The 22,947-nt window shown below is 42.4% G+C and overlaps 1 protein-coding gene across 4 annotated transcripts in view; it reads right to left on the reverse strand.

The window, feature by feature from the left end:
• SIDT1 (SID1 transmembrane family member 1) overlaps positions 1–22,947 on the reverse strand; it is a 140,226-nt gene that overhangs the window by 56,940 nt on the left and 60,339 nt on the right. The gene's annotated exons all lie outside the window — the stretch shown is intronic.

Genomic DNA, 22,947 nt, shown 5'->3' on the forward strand with positions numbered 1-22,947 from the left:
ATACAGTATACACCATGGCTTCCTGTGGACTCATCTGCAGCCGCCATTCATACTATACACCCAATATACATACAGTATACACCATGTATTCCTGAGGGCTCATCTGCAGCCGCCATTCATACTATATACCCAATATACATACAGTATACACCATGTATTCCTGAGGACTCATCTGCAGCCGCCATTCAAACTATACACCCAATATACATACAGTATACACCATGTATTCCTGAGGGCTCATCTGCAGCCGCCATTCATACTATACACCCAATATACATACAGTATACACCATGTATTCCTGAGAGCTTATCTGCAGCCGTCATACTATACACCCAATATACATACAGTATACACCATGTATTCCTGAGGGCTCATCTGCAGCCGCCATTCATACTATACACCCAATATACATACAGTATACACCATGTATTCCTGAGAGCTCATCTGAAGCCGCCATTCATACTATACACCCAATATACATACAGTATACACCATGGATTCCTGAGGACTCATCTCCAGCCGCCATTCATACTATACACCCAATATACATACAGTATACACCATGTATTCCTGAGGGCTCATCTGCAGCCGCCATTCATACTATACACCCAATATACATACAGTATACACCATGGATTCCTGAGGGCTCATCTGCAGCCGCCATACTATACACCCAATATACATACAGTATACACCATGTATTCCTGAGGGCTCATCTGCAGCCATCATTCATACTACACACCCAATATACATACAGTATACACCATGTATTCCTGAGGGCTCATCTGCAGCCGCCATTCATACTATACACCCAATATACATACAGTATACACCATGTATTCCTGAGGGCTCATCTGCAGCCGCCATTCATACTATACACCCAATATACATACAGTATACACCATGTATTCCTGAGGGCTCATCTGCGGCCGCCATTCATACTATACACCCAATATACATACAGTATACACCATGTATTCCTGAGGGCTCATCTGCAGCCATCATTCATACTATACACCCAATATACATACAGTATACACCATGTATTCCTGAGGGCTCATCTGCAGCCGCCATTCATACTATACACCCAATATACATACAGTATACACCATGTATTCCTGAGGGCTCATCTGCAGCCGCCAGTCATACTATACACCCAATATACATACAGTATACACCATGTATTCCTGAGGGCTCATCTGCAGCCGCCATTCATACTATACACCCAATATATATACAGTATACACCATGTATTCCTGAGAGCTCATCTGCAGCCATCATTCATACTATATACCCAATATACATACAGTATACACCATGGATTCCTGAGGGCTCATCTGCAGCCGCCATTCATACTATACACCCAATATACATACAGTATACACCATGTATTCCTGAGGGCTCATCTGCAGCCGCCAGTCATACTATACACCCAATATACATACAGTATACACCATGTATTCCTGAGGGCTCATCTGCAGCCGCCATTCATACTATACACCCAATATATATACAGTATACACCATGTATTCCTGAGAGCTCATCTGCAGCCATCATTCATACTATACACCCAATATACACACAGTATACACCATGTATTCCTGAGGGCTCATCTGCAGCCGCCATTCATACTATACACCCAATATACATACAGTATACACCATGTATTCCTGAGTGGATTCCTGAGGGCTCATCTACAGCCGCCATTCATACTATACACCCAATATACATACAGTATACACCATGTATTCCTGAGGGCTCATCTGCAGCCGCCATTCATACTATACACCCAATATACATACAGTATACACCATGTATTCCTGAGGGTTCATCTGCAGCCGCCATTCATACTATACACCCAATATACATACAGTATACACCATGTATTCCTGAGGGCTCATCTGCAGCCGCCATTCATACTATACACCCAATATACATACAGTATACACCATGTATTCCTGAGGGCTCATCTGCAGCCGCCAGTCATACTATACACCCAATATACATACAGTATACACCATGTATTCCTGAGGGCTCATCTGCAGCCGCCATTCATACTATACACCCAATATATATACAGTATACACCATGTATTCCTGAGAGCTCATCTGCAGCCATCATTCATACTATATACCCAATATACATACAGTATACACCATGGATTCCTGAGGGCTCATCTGCAGCCGCCATTCATACTATACACCCAATATACATACAGTATACACCATGTATTCCTGAGGGCTCATCTGCAGCCGCCAGTCATACTATACACCCAATATACATACAGTATACACCATGTATTCCTGAGGGCTCATCTGCAGCCGCCATTCATACTATACACCCAATATATATACAGTATACACCATGTATTCCTGAGAGCTCATCTGCAGCCATCATTCATACTATACACCCAATATACACACAGTATACACCATGTATTCCTGAGGGCTCATCTGCAGCCGCCATTCATACTATACACCCAATATACATACAGTATACACCATGTATTCCTGAGGACTCATCTGCAGCCATCATTCATACTATACACCCAATGTACATACAGTATACACTATGGATTCCTGAGGACTCATCTGCAGCCGCCATTCATACTATACACCCAATATACATACAGTATACACCATGGATTCCTGAGGACTCATCTGCAGCCGCCATTCATACTATACACCCAATATACATACAGTATACACCATGTATAATTGAGGGCTCATCTGCAGCCGCCATTCATACTATACACACCCAATATACATACAGTATACACCATGGATTCCTGAGGGCTCATCTGCAGCCGCCATTCATACTATACACCCAATATACATACAGTATACACCATGTATTCCTGAGGGCTCATCTGCAGCCGCCATTCATACTATACACCCAATATACATACAGTATTCACCATGGATTCCTGAGAGCTTATCTGCAGCCGCCATTCATACTATACACCCAATATACATACAGTATACACCATGTATTCCTGAGGACTCATCTGCAGCCGCCATTCATACTATACACCCAATATACATACAGTATACACCATGTATTCCTGAGGACTCATCTACAGCCGCCATTCATACTATACACCCAATATACATACAGTATACACCATGGATTCCTGAGGGCTTATCTGCAGCCATCATTCATACTATACACCCAATATACATACAGTATACACCATGTATTCCTGAGGACTCATCTGCAGCCATCAGTCATACTATACACCCAATATACATACAGTATACACCATGGATTCCTGAGGGCTCATCTGCAGCCGCCATTCATACTATACACCCAATATACATACAGTATACACCATGGATTCCTGAGGGCTCATCTGCAGCCGCCATTCATACTATACACCCAGTATACATACAGTATACACCATGGATTCCTGAGGGCTCATCTGCAGCCGCCAGTCATACTATACACCCAATATACATACAGTATACACCATGGATTCCTGAGAGCTCATCTGCAGCCGCCATTCATACTATACACCCAATATACATACAGTATACACCATGGATTCCTGAGGGCTTATCTGCAGCCGCCATTCATACTATACACCCAATATACATACAGTATACACCATGGATTCCTGAGGGCTTATCTGCAGCCGCCATTCATACTATACACCCAATATACATACAGTATACACCACGGATTCCTGAGGGCTCATCTACAGCCGCCATTCATACTATACACCCAATATACATACAGTATACACCATGTATTCCTGAGGACTCATCTACAGCCGCCATTCATACTATACACCCAATATACATACAGTATACACCATGTATTCCTGAGGGCTTATCTGCAGCCGCCATTCATACTATACACCCAATATACATACAGTATACACCATGTATTCCTGAGGACTCATCTGCAGCCGTCATTCATACTATACACCCAATATACATACAGTATACACCATGGATTCCTGAGGACTCATCTCCAGCCACCATTCATACTATACACCCAATATACATACAGTATATACCATGGATTCCTGAGGACTCATCTGCAGCCGCCATTCATACTATACACCCAATATACATACAGTATACACCATGTATTCCTGAGGGCTCATCTGCAGCCGCCATTCATACTATACACCCAATATACATACAGTATACACCATGTATTCCTGAGGACTCATCTGCAGCCGCCATTCATACTATACACCCAATATACATACAGTATACACCATGGATTCCTGAGGACTCATCTGCAGCCATCATTCATACTATACACCCAATATACATACAGTATACACCATGGATTCCTGAGGGCTCATCTGCAGCCGCCATTCATACTATACACCCAATATACATACAGTATACACCATGTATTCCTGAGGACTCATCTACAGCCGCCATTCATACTATACACCCAATATACATACAGTATACACCATGTATTCCTGAGGGCTCATCTGCAGCCGCCATTCATACTATACATCCAATATACATACAGTATACACCATGTATTCCTGAGGACTCATCTGCAGCCGCCATACTATACATCCAATATACATACAGTATACACCATGTATTCCTGAGGACTCATCTACAGCCGCCATTCATACTATACACCCAATATACATACAGTATACACCATGTATTCCTGAGGGCTCATCTGTAGCCGTCATTCATACTATACACCCAATATACATACAGTATACACCATGTATTCCTGAGGGCTCATCTGCGGCCATCATTCATACTATACACCCAATGTACATACAGTATACACCATGGATTCCTGAGGACTCATCTGCAGCTGCCATTCATACTATACACCCAATATACATACAGTATACACCATGGATTCCTGAGGGCTCATCTGCAGCTGCCATTCATACTATACACCCAATATACATACAGTATACACCATGTATTCCTGAGGACTCATCTGCAGCCGCCATTCATACTATACACCCAATATACATACAGTATACACCATGTATTCCTGAGGGCTCATCTGCAGCCGCCATTCATACTATACACCCAATATACATACAGTATACACCATGTATACCTGAGGGCTCATCTGCAGCCGCCATTCATACTATACACACCCAATATACATACAGTATACACCATGGATTCCTGAGGGCTTATCTGCAGCCATCATTCATACTATACACCCAATATACATACAGTATACACCATGTATTCCTGAGGACTCATCTGCAGCCATCATTCATACTATACACCCAATATACATACAGTATACACCATGTATTCCTGAGGACTCATCTGCAGCCATCATTCATACTATACACCCAATATACATACAGTATACACCATGGATTCCTGAGGGCTCATCTGCAGCCGCCATTCATACTATATACCCAATATACATACAGTATACACCATGGATTACTGAGAGCTTATCTGCAGCCATCATTCATACTATACACCCAATATACATACAGTATACACCATGTATTCCTGAGGACTCATCTGCAGCCATCATTCATACTATACACCCAATATACATACAGTATACACCATGGATTCCTGAGGGCTTATCTGCAGCCGCCATTCATACTATACACCCAATATACATACAGTATACACCACGGATTCCTGAGGGCTCATCTACAAACGCCATTCATACTATATACCCAATATACATACAGTATACACCATGTATTCCTGAGGGCTCATCTACAGCCGCCATTCATACTATACACCCAATATACATACAGTATACACCATGTATTCCTGAGGGCTCATCTGCAGCCGCCATTCATACTATACACCCAATATACATACAGTATACACCATGTATTCCTGAGGACTCATCTGCAGCCGCCATTCATACTATATACCCAATATACATACAGTATACACCATGGATTCCTGAGGGCTCATCTACAGCCGCCATTCATACTATACACCCAATATACATACAGTATACACCATGTATTCCTGAGGGCTCATCTGCAGCCGCCATTCATACTATACACCCAATATACATACAGTATACACCATGTATTCCTGAGGACTCATCTGCAGCCGCCATTCATACTATATACCCAATATACATACAGTATACACCATGGATTCCTGAGGGTTCATCTGCAGCCGCCATTCATACTATACACCCAATATACATACAGTATACACCATGTATTCCTGAGGACTCATCTGCAGCCGCCATTCATACTATACACCCAATATACATACAGTATACACCATGTATTCCTGAGAGCTTATCTGCAGCCATCATTCATACTATACACCCAATATACATACAGTATACACCATGGATTCCTGAGGGCTCATCTGCAGCCGCCATTCATACTATATACCCAATATACATACAGTATACACCATGTATTCCTGAGGGTTCATCTCCAGCCGCCATTCATACTATACACCCAATATACATACAGTATACACCATGGATTCCTGAGGGCTCATCTGCAGCCGCCATTCATACTATACACCCAATATACATACAGTATACACCATGGATTCCTGAGGACTCATCTGAAGCCATCATTCATACTATACACCCAATATACATACAGTATACACCATGGATTCCTGAGGACTCATCTGAAGCCATCATTCATACTATACACCCAATATACATACAGTATACACCATGTATTCCTAAAGGGCTCATCTGCAGCTGCCAGTCATACTATACACCCAATATACATACAGTTTACACCATGGATTCCTGAGAACTCATCTGCAGCCGCCATTCATACTATACACCCAATATACATACAGTATACACCATGTATTCCTGAGGACTCATCTGCAGCCGCCATTCATAATATACATACAGTATACACCATGTATTCCTGAGGGCTCATCTGCAGCCGCCATTCATACTATACACCCAATATACATACAGTATACACCATGGATTCCTGAGGGCTCATCTGCAGCCGCCATTCATACTATACACCCAATATACATACAGTATACACCATGTATTCCTGAGGGCTCATCAGCAGCCGCCATTCATACTATACACCCAATATACATACAGTATACACCATGGATTCCTGAGGACTCATCTGAAGCCATCATTCATACTATACACCCAATATACATACAGTATACACCATGGATTCCTGAGGACTCATCTGAAGCCATCATTCATACTATACACCCAATATACATACAGTATACACCATGTATTCCTAAAGGGCTCATCTGCAGCCGCCAGTCATACTATACACCCAATATACATACAGTTTACACCATGGATTCCTGAGGACTCATCTGCAGCCGCCATTCATACTATACACCCAATATACATACAGTATACACCATGGATTCCTGAGGACTCATCTGCAGCCGCCATTCATACTATACACCCAATATACATACAGTATACACCATGGATTCCTGAGGGCTCATCTGCAGCCGCCATTCATACTATACACCCAATATACATACAGTATACACCATGGATTCCTGAGGGTTCATCTCCAGCCGCCATTCATACTATACACCCAATATACATACAGTATACACCATGGATTCCTGAGGGCTCATCTGCAGCCGCCATTCATACTATACACCCAATATACATACAGTATACACCATGGATTCCTGAGGACTCATCTGCAGCCATCATTCATACTATACACCCAATATACATACAGTATACACCATGTATTCCTGAGAGCTTATCTGCAGCCGCCATTCATACTATACACCCAATATACATACAGTATACACCATGTATTCCTGAGGGCTCATCTGTAGCCGCCATTCATACTATACACCCAATATACATACAGTATACACCATGTATTCCTGAGGACTCATCTACAGCCGCCATTCATACTATACACCCAATATACATACAATATACACCATGTATTCCTGAGGACTCATCTGCAGCCGCCATTCATACTATACACCCAATATACATACAGTATACACCATGTATTCCTGAGGACTCATCTGCAGCCGCCATTCATACTATACACCCAATATACATACAATATACACCATGTATTCCTGAGAGCTCATCTGCAGCCGCCATTCATACTATACACTCAATATACATACAATATACACCATGTATTCCTGAGGGCTCATCTACAGCCGCCATACTATACACCCAATATACATACAGTATACACCATGTATTCCTGAGGACTCATCTGCAGCCGCCATTCATACTATACACCCAATATACATACAGTATACACTATGTATTCCTGAGGGCTCATCTGCAGCCGCCATTCATACTATACACTCAATATACATACAATATACACCATGTATTCCTGAGGGCTCATCTACAGCCGCCATACTATACACCCAATATACATACAGTATACACCATGTATTCCTGAGGGCTCATCTGCAGCCGCCATTCATACTATACACTCAATATACATACAATATACACCATGTATTCCTGAGGGCTCATCTACAGCCGCCATTCATACTATACACCCAATATACATACAGTATACACCATGGATTCCTGAGGGATCATCTGCAGCCGCCATTCATACTATACACCCAATATACATACAGTATACACCATGTATTCCTGAGGGCTCATCTGCAGCCGCCAGTCATACTATACACCCAATATACATACAGTATACACCATGGCTTCCTGTGGACTCATCTGCAGCCGCCATTCATACTATACACCCAATATACATACAGTATACACCATGTATTCCTGAGGGCTCATCTACAGCCGCCATTCATACTATACACCCAATATACATACAGTATACACCATGTATTCCTGAGGGCTCATCTGCAGCCGCCATTCATACTATACACCCAATATACATACAGTATACACCATGTATTCCTGAGGACTCATCTGCAGCCATCATTCATACTATACACCCAATATACATACAGTATACACCATGTATTCCTGAGGGCTCATCTACAGCCGCCATTCATACTATACACCCAATATACATACAGTATACACCATGTATTCCTGAGGGCTCATCTGCAGCCGCCAGTCATACTATACACCCAATATACATACAGTATACACCATGGCTTCCTGTGGACTCATCTGCAGCCGCCATTCATACTATACACCCAATATACATACAGTATACACCATGTATTCCTGAGGGCTCATCTGCAGCCGCCATTCATACTATACACCCAATATACATACAGTATACACCATGTATTCCTGAGGGCTCATCTGCAGCCATCATTCATACTATACACCCAATATACATACAGTATACACCATGGATTCCTGAGGGCTCATCTGCAGCCGCCATTCATACTATACACACCCAATATACATACAGTATACACCATGTATTCCTGAGGACTCATCTGCAGCCATCATTCATACTATACACCCAATATACATACAGTATACACCATGGATTCCTGAGGGCTCATCTGCAGCCGCCATTCATACTATACACCCAATATACATACAGTATACACCATGTATTCCTGAGGGCTCATCTGCAGCCGCCATTCATACTATACACCCAATATACATACAGTATACAACATGGATTCCTGAGGAATCATCTCCAGCCACCATTCATACTATACACCCAATATACATACAGTATATACCATGGATTCCTGAGGGCTCATCTGCAGCCGCCATTCATACTATACACCCAATGTACATACAATATACACCATGTATTCCTGAGGGCTCATCTACAGCCGCCATTCATACTATACACCCAATATACATACAGTATACACCAAGTATTCCTGAGGGCTCATCTGCAGCCGTCATTCATACTATACACCCAATATACATACAGTATACACCATGGATTCCTGAGGGCTCATCTGCAGCCGCCATTCATACTATACACCCAATATACATACAGTATACACCATGTATTCCTGAGGGCTCATCTGCAGCCGCCATTCATACTATACACCCAATATACATACAGTATACACCATGTATTCCTGAGGGCTCATCTGCAGCCGCCATTCATACTATACATCCAATATACATACAGTATACACCATGGATTCCTGAGGACTCATCTGCAGCCATCATTCATACTATACACCCAATATACATACAGTATACACCATGTATTCCTGAGGACTCATCTGCAGCCGCCATACTATACACCCAATATACATACAGTATACACCATGGATTCCTGAGGACTCATCTGCAGCCGCCATTCATACTATACACCCAATATACATACAGTATACACCATGTATTCCTGAGGGCTCATCTGCAGCCGCCAGTCATACTATACACCCAATATACATACAGTATACACCATGTATTCCTGAGGACTCATCTGCAGCCGCCATACTATACACCCAATATACATACAGTATACACCATGTATTCCTGAGGGCTCATCTGCAGCCATCATTCATACTATACACCCAATATACATACAGTATACACCATGGATTCCTGAGGACTCATCTGCAGCCATCATTCATACTATACACCCAATATACATACAGTATACACCATGTATTCCTGAGGACTCATCTGCAGCCGCCATACTATACACCCAATATACATACAGTATACACCATGTATTCCTGAGGACTCATCTGCAGCCGCCATACTATACACCCAATATACATACAGTATACACCATGGATTCCTGAGGACTCATCTGCAGCCGCCATTCATACTATACACCCAATATACATACAGTATACACCATGTATTCCTGAGGGCTCATCTGCAGCCGCCATTCATACTATACATCCAATATACATACAGTATACACCATGGATTCCTGAGGACTCATCTGAAGCCATCATTCATACTATACACCCAATATACATACAGTATACACCATGTATTCCTGAGGGCTTATCTGCAGCCGCCATACTATACCCCCAATATACATACAGTATACACCATGGATTCCTGAGGGCTCATCAGCAGCCGCCATTCATACTATACACCCAATATACATACAGTATACACCATGTATTCCTGAGGGCTCATCTGCAGCCGCCATTCATACTATACACCCAATATACATACAGTATACACCATGTATTCCTGAGGACTAATCTGCAGCCATCATTCATACTATACACCCAATAAACATACAGTATACACCATGGATTCCTGAGGGCTCATCAGCAGCCGCCATTCATACTATACACCCAATATACATACAGTATACACCATGTATTCCTGAGGGCTCATCTGCAGCCGCCATTCATACTATACACCCAATATACATACAGTATACACCATGTATTCCTGAGGACTCATCCGCAGCCGTCATTCATACTATATACCCAATATACATACAGTATACACCATGGATTCCTGAGGACTCATCCGCAGCCGTCATTCATACTATATACCCAATATACATACAGTATACACCATGGATTCCTGAGGGCTCATCTGCAGCCGCCATTCATACTATACACCCAATATACATACAGTATACACCATGTATTCCTGAGGGCTCATCTGCAGCCGCCATTCATACTATACACCCAATATACATACAGTATACACCATGTATTCCTGAGGACTCATCTGCAGCCGTCATTCATACTATATACCCAAAATATATACAGTATACACCATGTATTCCTGAGGGCTCATCTGCAGCCGCCATTCATACTATACATCCAATATACATACAGTATACACCATGTATTCCTGAGGGCTCATCTGCCGCCGCCATTCATATTATACACCCAATATACATACAGTATACACCATGGATTCCTGAGGACTCATCTGCAGCCGCCATTCATACTATACACCCAATATACATACAGTATACACCATGGATTCCTGAGGGCTCATCAGCAGCCGCCATTCATACTATACACCCAATATACATACAGTATACACCATGTATTCCTGAGGGCTCATCTGCAGCCGCCATTCATACTATACACCCAATATACATACAGTATATACCATGTATTCCTAAGGACTCATCTGCAGCCGCCATACTATACATCCAATATACATACAGTATACACCATGTATTCCTGAGGACTCATCTACAGCCGCCATTCATACTATACACCCAATATACATACAGTATACACCATGTATTCCTGAGGGCTCATCTGTAGCCGCCAGTCACACTATACACCCAATATACATACAGTATACACCATGTATTCCTGAGGACTCATCTGCAGCCGCCATTCATACTATACACCCAATATACATACAGTATACACCATGTATTCCTGAGGACTCATCTGCAGCCATCATTCATACTATACACCCAATATACATACAGTATACACCATGTATTCCTGAGGACTCATCTGCAGCCGCCATACTATACACCCAATATACATACAGTATACACCATGGATTCCTGAGGACTCATCTGCAGCCGCCATTCATACTATACACCCAATATACATACAGTATACACCATGGATTCCTGAGGACTCATCTGCAGCCATCATTCATACTATACACCCAATATACATACAGTATACACCATGTATTCCTGAGGGCTCATCTGCGGCCATCATTCATACTATACACACAATGTACATACAGTATACACCATGGATTCCTGAGGACTCATCTGCAGCTGCCATTCATACTATACACCCAATATACATACAGTATACACCATGGATTCCTGAGAGTTCATCTGCAGCTGCCATTCATACTATACACCCAATATACATACAGTATACACCATGTATTCCTGAGGACTCATCTGCAGCCGCCATTCATACTATACACCCAATATACATACAGTATACACCATGTATTCCTGAGGGCTCATCTGCAGCCGCCATTCATACTATACACCCAATATACATACAGTATACACCATGTATACCTGAGGGCTCATCTGCAGCCGCCATTCATACTATACACACCCAATATACATACAGTATACACCATGGATTCCTGAGGGTTTATCTGCAGCCATCATTCATACTATACACCCAATATACATACAGTATACACCATGTATTCCTGAGGACTCATCTGCAGCCATCATTCATACTATACACCCAATATACATACAGTATACACCACGTATTCCTGAGGACTCATCTGCAGCCATCATTCATACTATACACCCAATATACATACAGTATACACCATGGATTCCTGAGGGCTCATCTGCAGCCGCCATTCATACTATATACCCAATATACATACAGTATACACCATGGATTCCTGAGAGCTTATCTGCAGCCATCATTCATACTATACACCCAATATACATACAGTATACACCATGTATTCCTGAGTGGATTCCTGAGGGCTCATCTACAGCCGCCATTCATACTATACACCCAATATACATACAGTATACACCATGTATTCCTGAGGGCTCATCTGCAGCCGCCATTCATACTATACACCCAATATACATACAGTATACACCATGTATTCCTGAGGACTCATCTGCAGCCGCCATTCATACTATATACCCAATATACATACAGTATACACCATGGATTCCTGAGGGTTCATCTGCAGCCGCCATTCATACTATACACCCAATATACATACAGTATACACCATGTATTCCTGAGGACTCATCTGCAGCCGCCATTCATACTATACACCCAATATACATACAGTATACACCATGTATTCCTGAGAGCTTATCTGCAGCCATCATTCATACTATACACCCAATATACATACAGTATACACCATGGATTCCTGAGGGCTCATCTGCAGCCGCCATTCATACTATATACCCAATATACATACAGTATACACCATGTATTCCTGAGGGTTCATCTCCAGCCGCCATTCATACTATACACCCAATATACATACAGTATACACCATGGATTCCTGAGGGCTCATCTGCAGCCGCCATTCATACTATACACCCAATATACATACAGTATACACCATGGATTCCTGAGGACTCATCTGAAGCCATCATTCATACTATACACCCAATATACATACAGTATACACCATGGATTCCTGAGTACTCATCTGAAGCCATCATTCATACTATACACCCAATATACATACAGTATACACCATGTATTCCTAAAGGGCTCATCTGCAGCCGCCAGTCATACTATACACCCAATATACATACAGTTTACACCATGGATTCCTGAGGACTCATCTGCAGCCGCCATTCATACTATACACCCAATATACATACAGTATACACCATGGATTCCTGAGGACTCATCTGCAGCCGCCAGTCATACTATACACCCAATATACATACAGTATACACCATGTATTCCTGAGGGCTCATCTGCAGCCGCCATTCATACTATACACCCAATATACATACAGTATACACCATGTATTCCTGAGGACTCATCTGCAGCCGCCATTCATAATATACATACAGTATACACCATGTATTCCTGAGGGCTCATCTGCAGCCGCCATTCATACTATACACCCAATATACATACAGTATACACCATGGATTCCTGAGGGCTCATCTGCAGCCGCCATTCATACTATACACCCAATATACATACAGTATACACCATGTATTCCTGAGGGCTCATCTGCAGCCGCCATTCATACTATACACCCAATATACATACAGTATACACCATGGATTCCTGAGGACTCATCTGAAGCCATCATTCATACTATACACCCAATATACATACAGTATACACCATGGATTCCTGAGGACTCATCTGAAGCCATCATTCATACTATACACCCAATATACATACAGTATACACCATGTATTCCTAAAGGGCTCATCTGCAGCCGCCAGTCATACTATACACCCAATATACATACAGTTTACACCATGGATTCCTGAGGACTCATCTGCAGCCGCCATTCATACTATACACCCAATATACATACAGTATACACCATGGATTCCTGAGGACTCATCTGCAGCCGCCATTCATACTATACACCCAATATACATACAGTATACACCATGGATTCCTGAGGGCTCATCTGCAGCCGCCATTCATACTATACACCCAATATACATACAGTATACACCATGGATTCCTGAGGGTTCATCTCCAGCCGCCATTCATACTATACACCCAATATACATACAGTATACACCATGGATTCCTGAGGGCTCATCTGCAGCCGCCATTCATACTATACACCCAATATACATACAGTATACACCATGGATTCCTGAGGACTCATCTGCAGCCATCATTCATACTATACACCCAATATACATACAGTATACACCATGGATTCCTGAGGGCTCATCTGCAGCCGCCATTCATACTATACACCCAATATACATACAGTATACACCATGTATTCCTGAGGGCTCATCTGCAGCCGCCATTCATAATATACATACAGTATACACCATGTATTCCTGAGGGCTCATCTGCAGCCGCCATTCATACTATACACCCAATATACATACAGTATACACCATGGATTCCTGAGGGCTCATCTGCAGCCGCCATTCATACTATACACCCAATATACATACAGTATACACCATGTATTCCTGAGGGCTCATCTGCAGCCGCCATTCATACTATACACCCAATATACATACAGTATACACCATGGATTCCTGAGGACTCATCTGAAGCCATCATTCATACTATACACCCAATATACATACAGTATACACCATGGATTCCTGAGGACTCATCTGAAGCCATCATTCATACTATACACCCAATATACATACAGTATACACCATGTATTCCTAAAGGGCTCATCTGCAGCCGCCAGTCATACTATACACCCAATATACATACAGTTTACACCATGGATTCCTGAGGACTCATCTGCAGCCGCCATTCATACTATACACCCAATATACATACAGTATACACCATGGATTCCTGAGGACTCATCTGCAGCCGCCATTCATACTATACACCCAATATACATACAGTATACACCATGGATTCCTGAGGGCTCATCTGCAGCCGCCATTCATACTATACACCCAATATACATACAGTATACACCATGGATTCCTGAGGGTTCATCTCCAGCCGCCATTCATACTATACACCCAATATACATACAGTATACACCATGGATTCCTGAGGGCTCATCTGCAGCCGCCATTCATACTATACACCCAATATACATACAGTATACACCATGGATTCCTGAGGACTCATCTGCAGCCATCATTCATACTATACACCCAATATACATACAGTATACACCATGTATTCCTGAGGGCTCATCTGCAGCCGCCATTCATACTATACACCCAATATACATACAGTATACACCATGTATTCCTGAGGGCTCATCTACAGCCGCCATTCATACTATACACCCAATATACATACAGTATACACCATGTATTCCTGAGGGCTCATCTGCAGCCGCCATTCATACTATACACCCAATATACATACAGTATACACCATGTATTCCTGAGGACTCATCTGCAGCCATCATTCATACTATACACCCAATATACATACAGTATACACCATGTATTCCTGAGGGCTCATCTACAGCCGCCATTCATACTATACACCCAATATACATACAGTATACACCATGTATTCCTGAGGGCTCATCTGCAGCCGCCAGTCATACTATACACCCAATATACATACAGTATACACCATGGCTTCCTGTGGACTCATCTGCAGCCGCCATTCATACTATACACCCAATATACATACAGTATACACCATGTATTCCTGAGGGCTCATCTGCAGCCGCCATTCATACTATACACCCAATATACATACAGTATACACCATGTATTCCTGAGGGCTCATCTGCAGCCATCATTCATACCATACTATACACCCAATATACATACAGTATACACCATGGATTCCTGAGGGCTCATCTGCAGCCGCCATTCATACTATACACCCAATATACATACAGTATACACCATGGATTCCTGAGGACTCATCTGCAGCCATCATTCATACTATACACCCAATATACATACAGTATACACCATGGATTCCTGAGGGCTCATCTGCAGCTGCCATTCATACTATACACCCAATATACATACAGTATACACCATGTATTCCTGAGGGCTCATCTGCAGCCGCCATTCATACTATACACCCAATATACATACAGTATACAACATGGATTCCTGAGGAATCATCTCCAGCCACCATTCATACTATACACCCAATATACATACAGTATATACCATGGATTCCTGAGGGCTCATCTGCAGCCGCCATTCATACTATACACCCAATGTACATACAGTATACACCATGTATTCCTGAGGGCTCATCTACAGCCGCCATTCATACTATACACCCAATATACATACAGTATACACCATGTAATCCTGAGGGCTCATCTGCAGCCGTCATTCATACTATACACCCAATATACATACAGTATACACCATGGATTCCTGAGGGCTCATCTGCAGCCGCCATTCATACTATACACCCAATATACATACAGTATACACCATGTATTCCTGAGGGCTCATCTGCAGCCGCCATTCATACTATACACCCAATATACATACAGTATACACCATGATTTCCTGAGGGCTCATCTGCAGCCGCCATTCATACTATACATCCAATATACATACAGTATACACCATGGATTCCTGAGGACTCATCTGCAGCCATCATTCATACTATACACCCAATATACATACAGTATACACCATGTATTCCTGAGGACTCATCTGCAGCCGCCATACTATACACCCAATATACATACAGTATACACCATGGATTCCTGAGGACTCATCTGCAGCCGCCATTCATACTATACACCCAATATACATACAGTATACACCATGGATTCCTGAGGACTCATCTGCAGCCGCCATTCATACTATACACCCAATATACAAACAGTATACACCATGTATTCCTGAGGGCTCATCTGCAGCCGCCAGTCATACTATACACCCAATATACATACAGTATACACCATGTATTCCTGAGGGCTTATCTGCAGCCATCATTCATACTATACACCCATTATACATACAGTATACACCATGTATTCCTGAGGGCTTATCTGCAGCCGCCATTCATACTATACATCCAATATACATACAGTATACACCATGTATTCCTGAGGGCTCATCTACAGCCGCCATTCATACTATACACCCAATATACATACAGTATACACCATGTATTCCTGAGGACTCATCTGCAGCCGCCATACTATACACCCAATATACATACAGTATACACCATGTATTCCTGAGGGCTCATCTGCAGCCGCCATACTATACACCCAATATACATACAGTATACACCATGGATTCCTGAGGACTCATCTGCAGCCGCCATTCATACTATACACCCAATATACATACAGTATACACCATGTATTCCTGAGAGCTCATCTGCAGCCGCCATTCATACTATACATCCAATATACATACAGTATACACCATGGATTCCTGAGGACTCATCTGAAGCCATCATTCATACTATACACCCAATATACATACAGTATACACCATGTATTCCTGAGGGCTTATCTGCAGCCGCCATACTATTCCCCCAATATACATACAGTATACACCATGGATTCCTGAGGGCTCATCAGCAGCCGCCATTCATACTATACACCCAATATACATACAGTATACACCATGTATTCCTGAGGGCTCATCTGCAGCCGCCATTCATACTATACACCCAATATACATACAGTATACACCATGTATTCCTGAGGACTAATCTGCAGCCATCATTCATACTATACACCCAATATACATACAGTATACACCATGGATTCCTGAGGGCTCATCAGCAGCCGCCATTCATACTATACACCCAATATACATACAGTATACACCATGTATTCCTGAGGGCTCATCTGCAGCCGCCATTCATACTATACACCCAATATACATACAGTATACACCATGTATTCCTGAGGACTCATCCGCAGCCGTCATTCATACTATATACCCAATATACATACAGTATACACCATGGATTCCTGAGGACTCATCCGCAGCCGTCATTCATACTATATACCCAATATACATACAGTATACACCATGGATTCCTGAGGGCTCATCTGCAGCCGCCATTCATACTATACACCCAATATACATACAGTATACACCATGTATTCCTGAGGGCTCATCTGCAGCCGCCATTCATACTATACACCCAATATACATACAGTATACACCATGTATTCCTGAGGACTCATCTGCAGCCGTCATTCATACTATATACCCAATATATATACAGTATACACCATGTATTCCTGAGGGCTCATCTGCAGCCGCCATTCATACTATACACCCAATATACATACAGTATACACCATGTATTCCTGAGGGCTCATCTGCAGCCGCCATTCATATTATACACCCAATATACATACAGTATACACCATGGATTCCTGAGGACTCATCTGCAGCCGCCATTCATACTATACACCCAATATACATACAGTATACACCATGGATTCCTGAGGGCTCATCAGCAGCCGCCATTCATACTATACACCCAATATACATACAGTATACACCATGTATTCCTGAGGGCTCATCTGCAGCCGCCATTCATACTATACACCCAATATACATACAGTATATACCATGTATTCCTGAGGACTCATCTGCAGCCGCCATTCATACTATACACCCAATATACATACAGTATACACCATGTATTCCTGAGGGCTTATCTGCAGCCGCCATACTATACACCCAATATACATACAGTATACACCATGTATTCCTGAGGGCTCATCTGCAGCCGCCATTCATACTATACACCCAATATACATACAGTATACACCATGGATTCCTGAGGGCTCATCTGCAGCCGCCATTTATACTATACACCCAATATACATACAGTATACACCATGTATTCCTGAGGGCTCATCTGCAGCCGCCATTCATACTATACACCCAATATACATACAGTATACAACATGGATTCCTGAGGAATCATCTGCAGCCGTCATTCATACTATACACCCAATATACATACAGTATACACCATGTATTCCTGAGGGCTCATCTGCAGCCGCCATACTATACACCCAATATACATACAGTATACACCATGTATTCCTGAGGGCTCATCTGCAGCCGCCATTCATACTATACACCCAATATACATACAGTATACACCATGTATTCCTGAGGACTCATCTGCAGCAATCATTCATACTATACACCCAATATACATACAGTATACAACATGGATTCCTGAGGGCTCATCTGCAGCCGCCATTCATACTATACACCCAATATACATACAGTATACACCATGTATTCCTGAGGACTCATCTCCAGCCGCCATTCATACTATACACCCAATATACATACAGTATACACCATGTATTCCTGAGGACTCATCCACAGCCGCCATTCATACTATACACCCAATATACATACAGTATACACCATGGATTCCTGAGGGCTCATCTGCAGCCGCCATTCATACTATACACCCAATATACATACAGTATACACCATGTATTCCTGAGGACTCATCTGCAGCCGCCATTCATACTATACACCCAATATACATACAGTATACACCATGGATTCCTGAGGGCTCATCTGCAGCCGCCAGTCATACTATACACCCAATATACATACAGTATACACCATGGATTCCTGAGGGCTCATCTGCAGCCGCCATTCATACTATACACCCAATATACATACAGTATACACCGTGTATTCCTGAGGACTCATCTCCAGCCGCCATTCATACTATACACCCAATATACATACAGTATACACCATGTATTCCTGAGGGCTCATCTGCAGCCATCATTCATACTATACACCCAATATACATACAGTATACACCATGTATTCCTGAGGGCTCATCTGCAGCCATCATTCATACTATACACCCAATATACATACAGTATACACCATGGATTCCTGAGGGCTCATCTGCAGCCATCATTCATACTATATACCCAATATACATACAGTATACACCATGGATTCCTGAGGACTCATCTGCAGCCGCCATTCATACTATACACCCAATATACATACAGTATACACCATGGATTCCTGAGGACTCATCTGCAGCCATCATTCATACTATACACTCAATATACATACAGTATACACCATGTATTCCTGAGGATTCATCTGCAGCCGCCAGTCATACTATACACCCAATATACATACAGTATACACCATGTATTCCTGAGGACTCATCTGCAGCCATCATTCATACTATACACCCAATATACATACAGTATACACCATGTATTCCTGAGGACTCATCTGCAGCCGCCATACTATACACCCAATATACATACAGTATACACCATGGATTCCTGAGGACTCATCTGCAGCCGCCATTCATACTATACACCCAATATACATACAGTATACACCATGGATTCCTGAGGACTCATCTGCAGCCGCCATTCATACTATACACCCAATATACATACAGTATACACCATGTATTCCTGAGGGCTCATCTGCAGCCGCCAGTCATACTATACACCCAATATACATACAGTATACACCATGTATTCCTGAGGGCTTATCTGCAGCCGCCATTCATACTATACATCCAATATACATACAGTATACACCATGTATTCCTGAGGGCTCATCTACAGCCGCCATTCATACTATACACCCAATATACATACAGTATACACCATGTATTCCTGAGGACTCATCTGCAGCCGCCATACTATACACCCAATATACATACAGTATACACCATGTATTCCTGAGGGCTCATCTGCAGCCGCCATACTATACACCCAATATACATACAGTATACACCATGGATTCCAGAGGACTCATCTGCAGCCGCCATTCATACTATACACCCAATATACATACAGTATACACCATGTATTCCAGAGGGCTCATCTGCAGCCGCCATTCATACTATACATCCAATATACATACAGTATACACCATGGATTCCTGAGGACTCATCTGAAGCCATCATTCATACTATACACCCAATATACATACAGTATACACCATGTATTCCTGAGGGCTTATCTGCAGCCGCCATACTATTCCCCCAAAATACATACAGTATACACCATGGATTCCTGAGGGCTCATCAGCAGCCGCCATTCATACTATACACCCAATATACATACAGTATACACCATGTATTCCTGAGGGCTCATCTGCAGCCGCCATTCATACTATACACCCAATATACATACAGTATACACCATGTATTCCTGAGGACTAATCTGCAGCCATCATTCATACTATACACCCAATATACATACAGTATACACCATGGATTCCTGAGGGCTCATCAGCAGCCGCCATTCATACTATACACCCAATATACATACAGTATACACCATGTATTCCTGAGGGCTCATCTGCAGCCGCCATTCATACTATACACCCAATATACATACAGTATACACCATGTATTCCTGAGGACTCATCCGCAGCCGTCATTCATACTATATACCCAATATACATACAGTATACACCATGGATTCCTGAGGACTCATCCGCAGCCGTCATTCATACTATATACCCAATATACATACAGTATACACCATGGATTCCTGAGGGCTCATCTGCAGCCGCCATTCATACTATACACCCAATATACATACAGTATACACCATGTATTCCTGAGGGCTCATCTGCAGCCGCCATTCATACTATACACCCAATATACATACAGTATACACCATGTATTCCTGAGGACTCATCTGCAGCCGTCATTCATACTATATACCCAATATATATACAGTATACACCATGTATTCCTGAGGGCTCATCTGCAGCCGCCATTCATACTATACACCCAATATACATACAGTATACACCATGTATTCCTGAGGGCTCATCTGCAGCCGCCATTCATATTATACACCCAATATACATACAGTATACACCATGGATTCCTGAGGACTCATCTGCAGCCGCCATTCATACTATACACCCAATATACATACAGTATACACCATGGATTCCTGAGGGCTCATCAGCAGCCGCCATTCATACTATACACCCAATATACATACAGTATACACCATGTATTCCTGAGGGCTCATCTGCAGCCGCCATTC

Source organism: Pseudophryne corroboree, chromosome 2 (assembly GCF_028390025.1).
Source record: "Pseudophryne corroboree isolate aPseCor3 chromosome 2, aPseCor3.hap2, whole genome shotgun sequence".
In the NCBI taxonomy this organism is placed as follows: domain Eukaryota; kingdom Metazoa; phylum Chordata; class Amphibia; order Anura; family Myobatrachidae; genus Pseudophryne; species Pseudophryne corroboree.